Genomic DNA, 15,511 nt, shown 5'->3' with positions numbered 1-15,511 from the left:
ATGTTCTAGGGCATGTCTTAGATGCTTCCTTGTGTTTGGTGTCCCTGTGCCACAGAGGCTGCTGTCCTTGTTCATGCTGGTTAGTGTGTGGGACAAGTCCATCCGCTGCGCGCTGAGTCACCACATTAATCAGTGCTTTGCTGCTTCTCGTCTCCTCCCCGCAGGGAGGCAGGAAACACACTCCGTATCCTTGAAACTGGGATCCAAGATGTGAACAGGATGTTGAGCTAATCATCCTCTGAGCACCCTGGTGCATAAGTCTCCTTAGAGCATCAGCACATGAAAATCCCTTTTCACCCACGTGCTTACAGTGAGTGAGCGCTGATGTCTCACTGATGTCATTGCTCTGGAGCCAGATGACGTGCACTGTTTGGCTGAAGGAAGGCTCTTGGTTGCCAGCTGATTTGCAGGTAGCACTGACCTGCAAAGCCCCAAGCAAGCCTTCTCTGTGTTCACATCCTCTTCTATCCCTCTACAAGTCAAGGGCAATGGAATAATATAGGCACACAATTAAGGAGAGCTTCTGGTCTTGAACGGGCTTTTTTATTCTTTTACACAGGGATATTTCAATCATTTATCCAAAACAAGGAAGGGACAGACACTTCCAAAACTGAAACAGAGGCTTCATTAGGAGTACAGTATACACAGATTCTTGCTCTGAATAGGTTGAGCAGGATGCAAGCTCACTCCAAAAAGCACAGATTTCAGAGAGCTGTTGAGCACTTGGGTTCAAGGTCCCTTTCAGACACCAAGTGGGAGCTGCACGAGGGATTCTGGGATAGAAATATGTGTCTTTGCACTGGCAGAGTCACATCAGTGTGGAATCTCTCAGTCTTCTTCTGGCCTGCACAGAAGGTTCTCCAACAACTGCATCTTTAATTAAAGGAGAACCTTTGAGCAGTTTTGCCTACAAGCTTTGGGCTGGCCCAGGAGGCCATTCAGCTGTTTCATGTCTCTAGGATTTCTCCCATTGCAGCAGTTGCTCTTGTAGGTACAACATGTCAAGAATTATCAGTTAAACTAACCATGAGGTCTTCTGAGTGACAATCAGGTTCCTTCCACACTTTCTTTCAGCAGCAACAAGAGTGTGAACAATCTTGTCAAGAGGAGGTGGGTGAGCTGCATGACTTCAAGTTGCTGCTGATAAATTATTAATTTTCCAAGAGGCTTCTGAGAATTGAAAGTTGGAGAGGAGATGTAACCTCCAAGCATCTAGGGATCACTTAAGAAGGACTTGTTCCTGATAGTGACAGTGGGAGAGACAAGATTATATGCAAAGTGCTGACCTGGGGGCAAGTTGAGCATGTCTTGCTTTCCTGGAAGGTTCTGAATTCATCAGAGTTGTGTGCAACCATATTAAAAAAAATGGGCCTTACAGACTTTGGCCAGAAATTATTCTAAACCAATCCTGATATAATTTCCTTAACAGACTACTTCATAATTGCTTGTTTCCCCCTTAACAGTAACCGAGAAATCCCCCAGGTGAACAGCACCAGAAGCTGCTCCTGTGCAAGCTGTCCATCAAGGCAGACTGGCCCTCCTGGCTCAGGTTCAACAGCCTCCAGTCCTGTATTCATTGGCACTACGAGACAATAAGGTTTATCAAATTAGGCTGATGGCAGCAGCTCTGGTAATCCTGCCCTAACCTGTGCTAAAATGACACCGTGTGAAAATGCCAGCCTCTGCAGGCATCGGCTAAAGTGTCAAAAGTTTAATGGTGGTGAAATCTAGACTAAGAATTTAAATTAAAAATGGCTGGAAAATCTCCATTATCATCATAACTGAGAAGTAGGAGGGTCTTAGCTCATCACTTCCCACCTCAGCAGCCTCAGGTTGTCGAAAGCTCTCATTAAGACTTCTTTTGAACTGCACAATGGGTCTGATGAATTAGAGAACTCATATCTCCCAATGAAGATTTCAGAACAACTAGGTACACTAGGAAATTAATTTTGTACATTGTTTGTGCCAGATCCTGGATATTTGCACCAGAGTGAAGGCAGAAAATCCAGATTTGCCACTAATGTAAATGATGAATACTTCACTCTAGCACTCTAAAACAAAGGCAGCTTTAAAATTCCAGATCACAAAGCCGCACCCAGCTTTCGTTTTCATCCTCTAAACAATGAGCCACTGTCATCCTCTCATCATACCCAAGGGAGAAGAGAGGAAAAGGGAGCTCTGATTGCAGAGCTATGCTTGCATTTTTTTGTATGTCTCCAATCTGGAGAGAGATGGTATGTTGCTATACATCACCATATTCACTTCTTTACCTTTCAAGGGCCCCTGAAAATAGAAATGTCTGCTTACTGGTTTGTACAGATGCTGAACTAAATAGTAAGTATAAGGCTTTGTGAATTTAATCTAGAGGAGGCAGCTACTAAAGTAAATATTCAAAATGCATGTGGAGGAATGGTACGAACTAGTGGTACAGGCTAAGGTTGTTATGCATAAATAGTATTTCTCTTAGAATATTCATGGATTATAGCTGAATTAACATTCCAGTCATAGCAATTGGTTTGACCAGGCAAAGTCAAGTGGTACATTGACCTGCAGCTCAAGAACTGCACATCAATAAAAACAAGAGCAGCAGCAACTGGGTGAGTGAATTAAGATCTAAGTCTGTTCTAGGTCTGTCACCAACCTGATGATGTAATTACCCCTATAGAGGGTGTTTCCTAACTATCAGGATGAATTTAAAATCTTGTATTCCTGCAGAGCAGCTGAAGGTTGGTTTGCAGCAGAGGTAAGAGAAAGGCTGTGTTTTTAACCCAGCTGAAAAATAACAGGAGATCTTCACTGCAGCATCCAGTAGGCATCACAGGCTTCTGGTGAGGCTCAACGCTCCTGCTCAGCCTCTCCTGCCACACCCCTTGCCTGGTTGTCAGCCACGTTAATAAAGCACACTGGGGCACAGAGGCACATCCTGCCCTCAAGCATGCCTTTACACACCAGTGTGCAGCTACATGCCATCATCTGGCCAGCAGAACATGGCAGCTGGCACATCAGCAACTCCTTTAATGCCCCTGTTGGCTGTGCACAAGCTCTCTGAGCTTTGCAGCCACACATGGTAGGACCAGTCAGATGGAGAGCTTCCTGTACTGCACCAACAGGTGCCCAGCAGAGCCTGAGAAATGTCAGCTCTGCAGAGCGACCTGGCAGGACAAAATCATTCCATTCTGGCACAGGAAGAGTTGGGGAAGAAGGCCTGACTGCTGCTCTTTGTGCAAAGCTGAGCAGAGTCTAATGTCTATATAAATCCTCTGCATTATTTTAGATCTGATGAAAGCGAGACTGTCAGTTCAGCACAGGAAAAATTCATCTATGTGCAGGAGTATTCTATGAGGTTGTGTGCCTTCCATGCCAGAATACAGCTTCAGTGAGACTCAGAGTCACACTGGCCTTTTCCAAGCACCCTGCCCAGGGAGGAATTCCTCTCTAAATGAAAAACAGATCTCCAGTAAGTAAAGCTTCTGAGAAATAGCTTGCATGACTGATGCATCACATGGTACATCACGTACTGTATTCCCCCCCAGGTAACCTGCCTGAACAAAGACTTGCTTTTGTCCTCAAGTTCTTTTGCCTCCTTGTGTCTCTCATTCTTCAGCAATGCCCTCCATGCTGGAGAGATGCTGTGAAGCTTTGCTATATTGTGCAATGTTGTCAAAGAAATTTAGGGTCCAATATTTTGGTTTTTTGGAGGGCTGCTCCTCCCCTTTCTTCTTTAGCAAAGAATTTACTCTGGTCAAGGTCATGTGAATTTCAGCAGTGGGGATACCTGACTGACAGGATACCAACAATGTGCCCCAGAAATGTATTGCCTTTCAAAATACATGACAACAAGGTATTAAACCCATACTCAGCCTGCAGCTTTTTAATTCCAGGTTTGGCTGGATTTGCACACTATACAGACAGAATGTTGGTAGTTGCTTCAGAAAGGAAAAAAAAAAAAAGAAAAAAATTGATAAGTTAGAATAAAAGCATGAATCCATATCAATCACTCACAAAGGTTTATACACAGATAGGTGTGTGGGAAAACTGGGAGAACTCAATCAAAAATGATGTGGAGAAGAAATGACTGGCTATATTGACAATGAGGGATAATAACTATAGAGCTACCTGGCAGGAAGGCTTACAAAAGGGAGCCTCAGAACTAGTGACATAATTTGAATGAAAAATGTCTCAGGAAAACTTAAATGTCATTGCTGTTCGGGTTATCAACAGCAATGCTGTCATTTAGGTAAATGCTACATTATTTTATTACAAGCCTTTAATTACTGTTCTTGCATTCTAAATATGTTTTGTTAAGCTCAACGTTAATGTGACCCATTATTACTTAGTAAAGGCAAAATGGCAGCATAATAGCAGGCTAGTCCAAAAAATCCTCAGTATTGTGATGCATTCATGGACCCCACCCTGGACAGCCCCACTCAGTGCCTCAGTAACACGCCAGATCTGTTGTTTGGTTCGTCTGCTCCTATTTGTCACATCCTGCCACAAGTATGAGGTTCAGATTCCCTCCATACATCAAGGACATGATGGTGTTTTTCTAGAGACTGGAAAACTGACTAAAAAGCAGTGGCCATTAATTCCAGGATGGACTCATGGTAGGGCCCTAGCCCTCCAGAACTTAGATTTGATGGAAGGATTGCAATCAGTGCTCTTTTCAAAAGGAGGCTTCACATGTCAGCAAGTACTCCTTAAGGAGAGTAGCTTTCTAGCCCAGGCTTCCTTAAGGACATTAATTCATCAATCTGCTTCATAACTGACAGCTGAACTGTGAACTTGTGGTTTTTTGCACTGTCTGTGAGATTGTGCTTCCAAGCCCTCAGACAATGCAATGGAAAAAAACTGGGAAATGCAGTTATACCTTAGTCCCATCACATGACTCGTCTGTTCTTGACCCCAAGTTCACATTCAACTTAACTAAGAGAATGAAGCAGATACATAACAAGGGAAATGGGCCTGGGGGAGGGGAGTGATAATGGCCACATGCTGCAATACAGAGAAGAACTGGAGCAAAGTATTAACACGTGAAAATCACAATTCAAGGCAGGAATAAATCAAATGGGCTGCAAAGACTGCAGTGTATCCAAGATACTTTCTGTGAGGTAGGGAAAAGAGGCCATCCAGGGATTTGTGGATGGGACAGATTTCAGGCCTGGGCAAAAACCCTATTCTATTGAACAAGTAACAGATATCACCCTCTGATCTAGTTTTCTTACTTTGTAATTTTTTTCTTGACCTGATGCAATTTTACAATGAGCTCTACAACTTTGTGGCTGGTCTGTTGCTTGAAACAAACTGACTCATCAAATTATGCACTTTAACTGCTGTTTGCACTACTGTAACAGCCTTATCTACAGTACAATAGTACACTGGACTACCTGAATAAATAAAAAAAAGCTTCCAAGTCAAAGCAATAAGCTATAAGTCAAAGCTATCAAAGACAGAAGGATACTTTCACTTTAGGGGTCCATAAGAGAACTTGCATAGTGTACTAAGTCCTTAAAAGACTTGCTGTGTGTTTTCCATCCAAAGAATTCAATCCTTGCTGGATTTACATATGTGGAACATTGCATATGAGATTGCTTCTGTCTTCCAGAAGACTCAGTGTGAAACACAGAATTCAGACTGGAAAGAGGAAGGATGTCAGGGGGAAAATAACCTGAATTTGATCATAAAACTTCTTTTGCTCAGTATTTACAGAAGACATGGCAAAGTGGTGAGAGAAACTGCAAAGAAAGTATGCAAAGAGTTGACACAAGCTGATTTAAGAACATACTTAAGTCCCTCCAAATTTTTTTCCCAGTCTCTGTGTGGAGACTGTTTTCCAGCAACATCCCAAATACTGTTTAACACTGTTTGATCATAATTCCTGCATGTAACTCTGCCCTGCATATTTCAGGCTGTTTTGTTCAGTGCTTAGTACCAGCAGGCATTTCAAATCTGCATGAGCAGAAATAGGAACAGGACTAAGTAGTTAATGGGAAGCATTTGTTATTAGCTAATTTCATCAAATATATCACTATTTAAGAAAGCAAATTATGAATATTACTGACAGTCATGGACTTGTTCAAGGTTGAACACAACCCTGAAGTCAAAGATTAAATAGCCTTTGGCTGATATGATTCATCATCATGAACCTGTGGATATAATGGCAATCAAGGTGGTTTTGGCCAAGGAGAGAATTCATAACATATGACAACTCAGCAGAGTTCCAGTTACTTTAAATGCCTTTTTTCTTTAAATATAGACCATTCTAATGAATATCTACTCATTGTTCCATAAGGGTCAATCATGAGCCCTTTGCAATTATTCTTCCAGCCTGTGGGGCTCTGTGATGCTTTTTTTCCTCCCACATTTGCTGCACAGTTCTCAAGTGTTCATTTACAGAGAAACCCTCTGTAGTGAGCAACCACACAATTTCACTTCACAACCAGAGCTAAACTAGACACACAAAACAAGCAGGTTAACTAATGCAGGTTTACACATAATTATGATAATTATCCCTGTAAATGGGACAATAAATTACTTTGATCAGTAATGTAACAATCAATTACTTTGATCAGTAAGTTTTTTAGAAAATCAAAATCGCTATTGATTTTGAGAGAAGTGACTCCTAAGGTATCTGGCTCCTGAAAGCAACAGTACTATTCCTTGCTTGGAAAAATTTTGCTCTATGAAATGTAGCTACCCTCCATGCTATCAATAGCTATGTTTCTTCTTTATTTGCATTAAAAAAAACCCAAAAAAATAAGCAAATAAGAGTAACAAAACTTACACTGGAAAATTAAAACATAAAAACCAACCAAAACCATCAACCAAAAAAACCCCACCACAGTTAAATTTCTAAAATACCTTAAAATTACAACTGAGCAGAGGTCACAGAAAGTAATTTTCATTAACAGGAATGAAGCCCAACCTGTTGAGTTGACACCACAAAAAACAGCAATAAAGATGTTTTCATAAAAGGTATACTAAAATATTATATATTAGGACATGTATAAGAAAAAAAGCCAGTTCTGAATGTATAAAAGTACTGCTGCAGTCTTCTCAGATGTTCATGCTGACTTTTAAAAAGGGTGTTTTGCCCCTCCCAGGGCAGCCTGAAAATATTGCTCTATCTAGTACAAATAGGCTATTATACACTGTATTAAACAAATCCAGCAATGTTTGGTGGACTTGTTCATTGCCTACTTTTGTGTCCTTTGGAGGAGTCATGCCATAAGGTCTCATTTTCCCGACACTCTGGGAAATGTCTCCTCCATTTATGCACCGAGTTACCTCAAAGGAAACTTCTGTGTGAAAACCTAACCAAAGCAGCAAAATTCATTTTGATGTGCTCTTGACATAAGTTGTGGGCTCTGACATGATTTCTCGCAGCCATTTCAGCATAAAGAAAAAAATCATTCCCATGTCTGCTTTTTTATTACATATTAAACCTCAGCTTCCAAAACTGTGATCAGAAATAGAAGCAATGACCAGTTCTGCTACGTGTCTCTGATAGTAATGGAAAAACAGAAGCCACACATAGATGAGTTTGGAAAGAAGGAAAAAATACAGAAATGTTCTTCTGAGTCATGTAGGTAAAATCATCTTTTGCAATATTAAAAAAAAAAAAAAAAAGATATTTAGATTCCATTGTACAGACTGGAAAAATATTCACTGGGTGCTCACACTGAAATTCATGCTGACACGGCTTTTAAATTACTTATGGTAAATTAAAGGATCAAAGTTCTGAGGAACAGAAAATAAGTTTTCTTGTGCTTTAAAATTATAGATTTTACTAAAACATGCTGAAATATGCAATTTTCCTTTGCAAGTCAACAAACAAGGCAGGGGCAAAAGCTCCCTCTCACAGGCGTTTATTCTTTAGTATGAAATTAGTTTTCATTTACCTTAATTTGTTCTGTTTGCTAAGAATTAGTGGAGTTATTAAAACTCAGATTTGAATTTTAAGATCAAATTACTTTCTCATTAATTTAGCAGTATAATAAGCTCTCACACTCATGGCATCTTCCTTTGCCAACATCTGCTTATCTCCTGTTCACCTCTGGAGTGGCAGCTGCCTATTTTGCCTGTGAATATATATATTTGTCTGTAGTCTGGGGAGTGCACATGACCTTCCTCATGGCTGGGCCATCCCAATCCTTGGTCTCAACTTTCAAGATAAGAAAGCAACTGGACAAGTAAATTATGTGTATAATGTCTGCTTCCCAGACTTATTAATGATAATATTAGGAGGATTTTTCAAAAACAATAGAATGCAGGGCATAGTCTTCTCCTAAAACTACACATCTTGAAGTGAGAGGCATATGAACATTTTGCTAAGGAACAGTTTCTGCTCATGACCTTAGCTATCTTCAACTTAATTTACCTTAAACAATTTTCGATAAACCTTTTACTATCGCAAACAAGATATTCCCTGTCAAGAATGCTGACAAAGCTGGTCAAGGACTCCTTATGAATCAAGAAAGATCACTTCTGACATCAGAACAGGACAGAGGAGCTGCTGGTGAGTTGCCACTTTAGCATAATGAGAGTAGGGAAGCTCTAGGCAGGTTTTGATTGCAAAAGACAGATTTCAGACAAGAACTGGGATGCAAGCCCCACAAACAGACTCAGTTAATTAATTCATAGGGTCTTTGAATACTATAACCTAAAGCAAGTGCTGTTGCCACATACACATCAACATGAAACCACTTATACACAGGGGGATGACAAAAATGTTGATAAACTCCTGAACTCCCAGAAAAGAAAAGCATGAGAGCATGATAGAAACATCACACACAAGAAAACACAAATCTGATCTCAAAATTAACATGAACAAAACCAGCATCAAAAGCAGTTAGCATATGAAATCAAAGGATTTTACTATTGTACTGCATCACTGGAGAAAACGGATGGCATTGAAATACCTGTGGGAACAGATAAGCATTAATGACAGCATGGGAAAGATGAAAGAGATTAACTAAGTATCCTGGCAATGTGTCCTCCTCACCTTGACCTACAGTGCAATGCAATACTACTCACTTTTTGCATAAAATACTTAACATGTCTCATAAAATGTTTATAGGGTGTGTCAGCCAAGGTAGAGGAAGACTATAGAGAAATGCAATCCCCAAAGCAAGTCATAAGTACTTGAGATAAAAGTTCGCACAATTTCCTGTTCTCCCTTTTCTGTCCCCACCTCTTGTAAAATCTGCAGATTTTTATTCTTGTTTTCCACTCCTTTATGCCTGGTTTCACACTTTAATGTCACAAGCTAATGTGAGATGTCATGTATTTATTATTTTAATTTACTTATCACATAAATTTATTCCTCTGGTTGCTGCTGAGCTGAGTTTACAGCAGAAAGAAAGTCAGAACCCCTGCACCTGGCAACCTCCCAGTTTCGTGTGACTCTAGTAAATTCAGTGCTGAAATATTCTCAAAATTAAGGGAGATTATCCTCTATTCTGCAAGTGGAAGTCTTACAAACAATTTTATTTGGTATCTCGTCTCTATTCAAGACCCAGAAAATACACATGGTTTCTCCTGAGGAGCAACCTAGCCTTTCTACTTCTCCTGATTCCTAAAACTGGAAGGAGAAAGGGAGAAATTGGTGGGGAGAGTGTGAGGAAGACCGTCTTGTTCTGCTGAGAGGGTGCAGGTGAGTACCAGGACACAGGTCAAACTGCCTCACCTCCCCATGCTTTTGCAGTGAGACTATGGAGGACACCACCAGGAGGAGCAAGAATCTGAAGCCATTCCAGCAGCAGAGCCATGTGGAAAGAGCTACAGGAAATTTTCATTTTTATAAGATCTAAACATGATTTTGCTGTTGGGTTTAGACGCAGTAGCTGTGTGGGAAACAAATAAAGGAGATGATAAAGTCTTGGGAGGTGCAGTGCATCCCCATTGCCAAATCCACCCTGTTATAGTATCCATAACTCTGGTGTCAGTTGCGCTGTGCTTGCAGATATCAAGACTGATCTAGGCCCACTTACAGCTATTGAACATGCCAAGCTACACCTGGTAAAATGGGAAAATAAGGAAGAAAAAGTGACAGGAATGGTGATAGACTACCATAAAAAAAAAAATTAAAAATACATAGCTGAGCAAGGAACAAAAGACAAAACTCCAGCAGTGTGCTGAAACAAGTAAGAAGGCAATGGGCCAGGGCAGGGGAGAGGTGTCCCACAGTGGGCTGCAGAACCCTTATTGTGGTACTGTTAGTAAGAACTGAGTACCTTGTGGGATGAATACTAGAGTATTAAATGCACTCCTCCACTTAAGGTTCAGAGTACTTTCAAGGATTGTGTTCTGAAAAAATACACCTTTGCAATATCTACTAGAGATATTAATGCTGCATAATTTTGAGATTTCACGACTTCTGTGAAATCTCCTTTCAGCCACTAATAAGAATGAAGTATTTATATTTAATAAAGTTTAAGTGGTAGTAGAGAAAAACTGTGTCTTAAATTGAGACGTCAGCTCCTAATTGGCCTTCTCAAACTGTATGAGACCATTTATATGCTGAAGGAAGTCATTGCAGTACCTAGTCATCTATATAACCCTCCATCTCTATTTTGCTTATGTGAGCTTTAATGGAGATTTGCAGGAATCTGTGGTCTGTAGAATATCTTTGTTTATAATACAATTGCCATGTATCAGCACAAGGTCTCCTCTGAAGAGGCCTGAGCAGCCAGTGCAGATAAATATTCCAGGCGGCACTTGCTTTTCCACCTGACATTTTCTTGCTTGGGTGCATGAAATGGGACAGAGCAAGGCAGCACATGAGGTATTTTGTGAGGCAGCAGAAATTAGCTAGCTAATTTAGTTATCAAATAGCTATTTTAAACCACAAGTATTGAACCTCTTATGACTTAACTTTTTGGTGATGAGATATATGCTAAACAAGATCTACAGATTGCTAAAGATTGTACAATGGTACAGTGCTTTATGTGTCTGCTGGGAAAATAAATTGAAAGATGAAAAAAAGGGAGTCAACACATTTGACTTAATGCAGACGTTGCTTTTATTTCTCACTTCTGTAGCCTCTGAGGACTTATTTAATCAATAAAAGTATCCCATTTAATCACAATAGTCCATCCTTTTCAATATGGGAATAATAACAGTGCCCCAAAAGGTGTCCAGAAAGGAAGAAAATTGTTGAAGAAGTCAGCCTGGAGTTCTGCTACAATTTCTGAATAAAGATCTCCTTCCTAATTTTTCTCATTAAATGGACATCATCTGATTAGGAAGGGTATGTGCTTTGTATATCCCTTCTGGAAACAATTATGTTCTTATATCACATGTATATTTGTATATACATATATGTGTGTACAAATATGTATGTAAATAAATGTGTATAAGTATGTGAAAGCTGTAAAACAATGTGATTTCTCCTCTGCTGCCTGAGTCCTTAAATATTAAGCTTGTGGTGGGCTCCTTGGAGGTGAAGAGTTCTAATGCAAATCTTCAAATAACCTTGTTTTTACCAAGCTGTCTTGTTTTCACAGTGGTCTGTTTGAACAGTGGTCTATTTGAACAGTGGTCTGTTCATTTTACTAAGAAATTGCTTCAGAGATGGAAAGTTGCGTTGGTTTTTCTTTCTGACTTGCTAGTTACATGCTGCTCTACCGTAGTAACAAGGTTAAGGTCATGGAATCAAATATAAGAGCAGAATGTTTTCTTTTTAAGGGAAAATGAAGATTTGTTTAGATTTGCTACACTGACTTGCAGGGCTTGCACACCAGGATTTTTGCCATGACATCTGATCCCCTTTTATGTATTTGTCAGTGCTGTTCTGCAAAAGACATATTCAGCTTGAACACTAAAACACACTGATGGCTGCTGAAGGGTAGATTGATTTAGAGTCTCAAGACAGACTTCACATGATTCATAACTCCTACAAAGCAAGAAGGTGGTAGGTCTGTTAAGCCCATGCTAAATCACAAACTACTAGGAGGGGACAAACACATTAAGGAGGTCAGATTTTCACTTTTTAGGTACTCTTGAGCACATGGTACCAAAGTGTTTCACTAGCCCAAAAGAAACCTAGTGGTCAAGCTATGATTTACAACTTAAAATTTGCACTCACTGATTTGGAGTGCAAAATCATGAATTTGGGCCCAAATAACTGTGCAGGCATATTTAAATATATTTACAACAAAATGATACTTACTTTTGTGTTGAGTTTTTTGACTGTCTTTATAATTTTTTGGTGGTTGCCTATGTTTTATGATCCTAATCAATAAAGATGATAAGTATTTTCTCCAACTGAACAATTTCCATTACAAAAATGCTCTAGAGAGCTAAAAGACAGATATGGGGTGGAATGCAAATACTTAAACACATCTGTTTATTGCTATTTTAATTGCCCAGCAAGATGCTTTATTGAATGGGTCACCTATAGGTCTTTTGTCACATCTGCCAGATCTACACAGACCTGTCAAACACAGAGGATGTAGAAAATGACAATAAGTATCTATATTTGAGTCCTGAATAGTTGAATAGTTGTATGGATCACCTGCAACTTTTTGTTTTTCTATAAGTAATATTATCCTTTTCTTTTTTTAAACGCCTTTGGACATATTACCCAAAATTTGACAGAAGTAGACTACATCAAAAACAAATTGCAATGTTTTGACACTTGACATTTAATTGCTTATCAAGCTTGCCCCATGACATTCTCACATCTCCAATGCAAAAAACATGATGGTGATGTAACTTGGATGAAAATTGTCCACTATTTCAGTTCTCAGACAACAGAGTGAAAGCAATTTTGGCTAAACAAAGCCCTTGAGTATATAACTAATCCCACTACAGAGAAACAGGGCTGCATGTGTGCTCCAAGATAAACGTATTCTTAAATGCTACAACAAGCTGAAGCCAAAGAATATAGGTATAGAACAGAGACAAGAAAGACACGTTCACGGAAATGTAGAATAAGAGGAAAAACCAATGCAAGAAGGTAAAAGCAAGACATTTCAATCAATCAACAGGAATAAGCATGGGGGAAGAACCTGAAACTATGTTCTGGGAAGGAAAATTTGAGAAGTTTTTAGCTAATTCTCATTCAGGTGGAGAAAGTTCTCAGCAAACAGAAAAGAGCATTTGCTGAAGAGGCATTTTCACTAAGCTTTATGAGATTTTCCTTAGAGATACATCATCAAATGAACTACATTCACCCCATTAATGAGCTGCAATACCATAGGATCTGTGGAGCCCAAATATAACAAGATGTCTCAAATTAACCAAGAACATGAAATCCCCTGCCAGAGGATCAAAAAGAAAAAAAAAAGGAAAAAAAAAAAACCTCAAATGATAAGTAATGAGACAAATAAAAAATTTTGTAGTAAATACACTTGTGATTTGCAAGCTGTTATGTTCACTTTATAGAAAGGAAACTGAATGGATTTGTCAAGCAGCATCTCACAGGAAACACTTCCGTCATTTTATAGTTTCTGCCACTAATGTGGTTTGTTCTGGGTATTCCAGTTGAGCCCACACATTCCTCTGAGCAAAGGTAAACCCCACTGTCTCTGTCCTTGTTTGTGCTGTCAGGGAGCTGAATCATGCCAAGCTTGGGTGCACTCACATGTACCTCAGAGGTAAAGCTGAAATCCCTGTCTCTTTTTCCAGCTGACTTCCCCTCCAGCTGTTACCCACCTACCAGTCATTCCTTGCCAGCAAACTCCTTCCAAGGCTGTTTCCTAATCCAGATATGTCAAATTATGCCTTTGGCACTCACAAAATACTTAGAGGACAGGTAGCAAAACAAGAGATGAAATACTGTATGGAGAAGAAAATTCAGATTACAATGTTCCATGTAGTCATGGTAGATCATTCAACCAGCTGGGCTAAATGTCAAAGTGACTGACACTTAAGTCATGCAAAACTCCCACAGATTGGAATAAGAGTGATGCATAAATAGTGACTTCAGGATCAAGTCTGTTCTTGGGAAATACTGAATGCTTCACTTCTATTGCAGTCCTGGAATACACTCATCAGCATCCAAGAATCTGCCCCGAATCCTGGCTGTGTTTTGCAGAGCACCAAAGACTGTAAAATTCTCATTTTATCCCATTGCTGAACAAAACCTTTATTTTCTTTTAAAAAACCCATTATTTATGTTATTAATGGTTTTAAAGATAATTTAACCAGTAGAGAACAACAAATACACATCACCTGCAGTTTTGTGTAATGCAGAAAGAAAATATGACACTGTTATGGTCACCAAGGGGCTGAAATACTGTTGCCCAGAGGTTGACTGCATTATTTGTAGCCATTTCTGCCTAAAACTTCTTGTTTTCTTACTTAGAAGCAGTTTGAGTAGCACAAGAAGTTTGTACAGGCTTTCCTTCTGTACTACTTTCCCCATAATTCCTTCAGAATCAACATCTTCTAGACTGAAAAAAAGCATCTCTGTTCTTAAAATAAATTAATTTTAATAACTATGCAATTATGGACAATGAAGATGATTGAACATTTGAGCAGCACAGCTATGCAATCCACATGAAGGCCATACACAGTTCTTTGCCTCAAGTAACTAACCTTAACCTAATGCAATTCAAAAGTTTGGAACCTTTCCATACTGTTTCTAGGAGGACCCTCAGAAAGCATCCTTCATTTCTACAAAACTAGAAAAGACTTTTGCTCATTTTTTAAATATTGACAGAATTGCTTAAGCAATTTTTCAAAATGTCAATACAATTAATACAAATCATTATTCTATTTAAAGATAAAACAGCTTTTTGTATTTCAGGATTGGCACCAATAGATTTCAACTCTTTCGGAAGCTGATTCCATCACCTACAATACAAATCATTGTATTTTGCCATGAAATATGAGGCTATATGAAGATGAAAAAGGGAAACTTGCTTTCCTGCATTGGCCCTGCTCAATGTGGCAAGTGCCTCTGTCACGTTAGTCAGATGAAGTCTGTACCTACCCCAGAATAAACTGTGCTAGCACATTTGACTCAGACAGAAGGCAGTAGTTTCAGCAGAACCCTTTCTCCTTAGCCTCTGTGAGTGGCAGAGGGAGTTGAGTTTCTTTCCTACACTGCAGAGTTACACAGTTTCAGTGCCTTGCCAGTGCAACAGCGTGTTCATCGCTGCTGGCTCCAGTGGAGCGCACAGCCTCAGCGGAGCAGAGCGCGGGGCTGCGTCTGACAGGCCGCTCTAATTCCCTGCTCTGCTGGTTCAGCAAATGAATGCATGTTCATTGGTAGAAAAGTAATCTAGTTTTGTCAGAAATATCTATAATCTGTCTTCTGCAAAACCTGCACCATTAGCACATAACCCAGAGCTTTTAACAGTTTCACCTTTTTATGTAATCTTTTTTTTGGATAACACTTCCCTGAATATGTAGTGTCAGCCAATTGTACATTTTTTTTAGAATCTCAAAGTATTATCAAATGCTTCAGTGTTCATATGAACCTAGGTTCTTACTTTCTTTGTGAAGGGTGCAACCCTCAAAGGATTTTTGACTGCTTTTCATAATTACTCCTTTTTTTGGTGCT

The sequence above is a fragment of the Taeniopygia guttata genome, chromosome 4 (assembly GCF_048771995.1).
Source record: "Taeniopygia guttata chromosome 4, bTaeGut7.mat, whole genome shotgun sequence".
NCBI classification, from domain to species: Eukaryota; Metazoa; Chordata; class Aves; order Passeriformes; family Estrildidae; genus Taeniopygia; species Taeniopygia guttata.
This window is presented reverse-complemented; position numbering follows the sequence as displayed.